The 2,491-nt window shown below is 43.7% G+C and overlaps 1 protein-coding gene across 1 annotated transcript in view; it reads left to right on the top strand.

Annotated features, from left to right (window-relative positions):
* The window catches only part of mindy3 (MINDY lysine 48 deubiquitinase 3), a 20,318-nt gene extending 20,187 nt beyond the window's left edge, over positions 1-131 (top strand). Inside the window, 1 exon segment of the mRNA XM_023403147.2 lies at positions 1-131. This exon segment is cut by the window's left edge and continues 888 nt beyond it. The gene's annotated coding sequence lies outside the window, so the exon portion shown is untranslated.
* The last annotated feature ends 2,360 nt before the right edge of the window (positions 132-2,491 follow it).

Below are 2,491 nucleotides of genomic sequence, written 5' to 3'. Positions count from 1 at the left end.
CACCAAGATGAAGCTGGTTTAGGTGCTCTGTGTGGATGCTTCATGCGCCACACTAGTATGTTGGCCAAGTGCTCATGTATTTATTATCGCACTCAAAGGTTCTGGAATAAACACTTTTTTTTTTGTTCAAACATGGTGTGGTTTAGTTGCTTTGAAATCATAGACGTCCTCCTCTGTGTGTCTTTTTCTAATAAATATCATGTCCTGACCCTGACATCATTGCAGCCTCAGATTTCAGGATGTCCAAGGTCTATCTGCACTTCTCTAAATCACACACCAAACGTGTGTTTCATGACCCGAGAGACTCTAAATCAGTTATTCACTAAATCTCCAAGACACTGATGGTGACTCTGTAAACTAAATATTTCCCCTAGGACAAAAAACTTTGTCGTTTCTTAGCTCATCATCAAAATTCCCCTGAAGAAGACAAATGAAACTCTGGCTTTTTATAAGGCATCCCAAACTGTGGCATTTTTGGCACGTCACCACCATGTTGTGTGTTATTGAGTCTTTAACTCAAGACAAATGTTAAGAGTTAGAGGAGTAGCACTTTATGCTATTTAAGTATTTAGTCCTGGCTTAGGACAAGACAGCTCTTAATTGTGTGTGTGTGTGTGTGTGTGTGTGTGTGTGTGTGTGTGTGTGTGTGTGTGTGTGTGTGTGTGTGTGTACACAGATAATGCTTGTTCCAATCTGTATCTGTGAATAGGAGTGTTGTAATACTGGCCGTGTATGTGTCTAATGGATTTGTCTAATGGAGAAAGGATGTGGGCCTAATCTGACATAAAAGCCTGCTTAATGATCACATTATGAGTTTGTAAAAGGAAAGGAAAAGGAAGGGGAATGTGAGCACAGTGTGTAAAATACAAAGTACTACTGTGTGTGTGCGGTAATCAATCCTGACCGACCTGCAGTAAATCTGTGATCAGAACACATTGGCGGACTGACAGGACGTAACCTGAACAGTATGTGAGTAAATGTGTGTATTCCTGGAAATTGAATATCTGTGAGAATTTTATTGGATTGAAGATTATCACAGATGGAAGTGAGCAGACACTGAAACTGAGCTGCATTAAAACGCAAGTTTACCTGGCGGACAACATCATAACGCAGCCGCACTAAAGCCAAATGGGGCAAAAGAACAGTAATACGTCTGGCTGCTGCCCCCTCACTCCATCATCACCACCATCTTTCTTGTGTGAGAAGAAAGAAACAGGACACATCTCTCTCCTACTGTACGTGCTTCAAGTTTTGTAGGTTTTTTTTTTTTTTCCTCTCTTCGTCTTAGATTTACATAGCAATAACTGAGAAAGAACAGACCCTGTCCTTTACTCTCATCTCTCTCTCTCTGACACAACACTGCACAAGTCTGCACTCATGAAATGAAACAAAAAAGGAAGGGGGCAGAGTTGCAGGATGGGTGGATGGATGGAAATGTGTTGAAGGAGGGGAACAGGGCAGGTGAAGGATGTGAAGGAGAGAAAACTTCTCCATCTGGCAGGTCAAGGTTGGGATTCTTCTCATCCACTCTTTACCTCACCTTCTCACCTGGTTCTTATCAACTCTCCTCTGACAGAAAACACACTCCAGTGCCACACCGACTGTAGTGCTGCTCCACTGCAGTTTTACTACACTGTGAGGCTGGCTGTGGAGTTTAATTCACCACCGATGTGCCTATAAAGCTTATTTTAATTAAAACAAACCCCACAAACTGATAAACTGCAGATTAGTTTGGCTGGAAGTGTGTGCAATGGTGATCTCTCTCCCTCTCTCTCTCCCCCCACACATGCACAGAGGAAGAGTTTTGGATACGGAAAACGTTCATAAATGTGCAGAGCTGAATGCACAGAAACCAGCCTGGTCCTGGCGTGTCACCTCTTCAGAACTGTTTCTCATCACAGGATATTATTTTCAGCAAGAGCGAAGCGTGTTACCTCGGAGGTTTAGGAGGGAAATCGCCTGGTGTTGAGTGAAACAGTGAGCGCGAGCCAAACTGTCCAAACTTGCACATGCAGCTCTGGAGACTTCTGCTGTAAACCGACATAATAATTACTGACATAATTACAAGTAATTCTTCTCAACGGAAGGAAACGCAGCCCTATTTTAACCAACTGGCCGGTAAAGAAGTATAAAGTGGTTTAATGCACAGATTGCTAATCTTTGTATGTGTGCCTGCGTGCGCGTGCTACATTACTGGACAGGTTTGAGACGGTGATTATAAATCTCACTTTAATATAATTTATTGTTCCTGGACGAAGCCTCCAATTCGCCACAGAAAATTTGTCTATGCCATAAAAGGAGCGGTGACGCGCAGTGCCCCTCAGCGCGCTCAGATGTGGTCTGTGCCTTGTAATGTGTGTGTGTGTGTGTGTGTGTTTGTGTGTGTGTGTGTGTGTGTGTGTGTGTGTTGGGGGGGGTAAAGTTTTGTGCACAGGGCGGGGGCGCGGCTGTGTAGTCTTGTAGCTGAGGCTCTGTCTGGACAGACCTTGTG

This window comes from Seriola lalandi, unplaced genomic scaffold (genome assembly GCF_002814215.2).
Source record: "Seriola lalandi dorsalis isolate HSWRI2012SDOR001 ecotype SW California unplaced genomic scaffold, Sedor1 jcf7180002054062, whole genome shotgun sequence".
Lineage (NCBI taxonomy): Eukaryota > Metazoa > Chordata > Actinopteri > Carangiformes > Carangidae > Seriola > Seriola lalandi.
The sequence above is the reverse complement of the archived record's forward strand: the minus strand, read 5'-3'. Positions and strand labels throughout refer to the sequence as shown.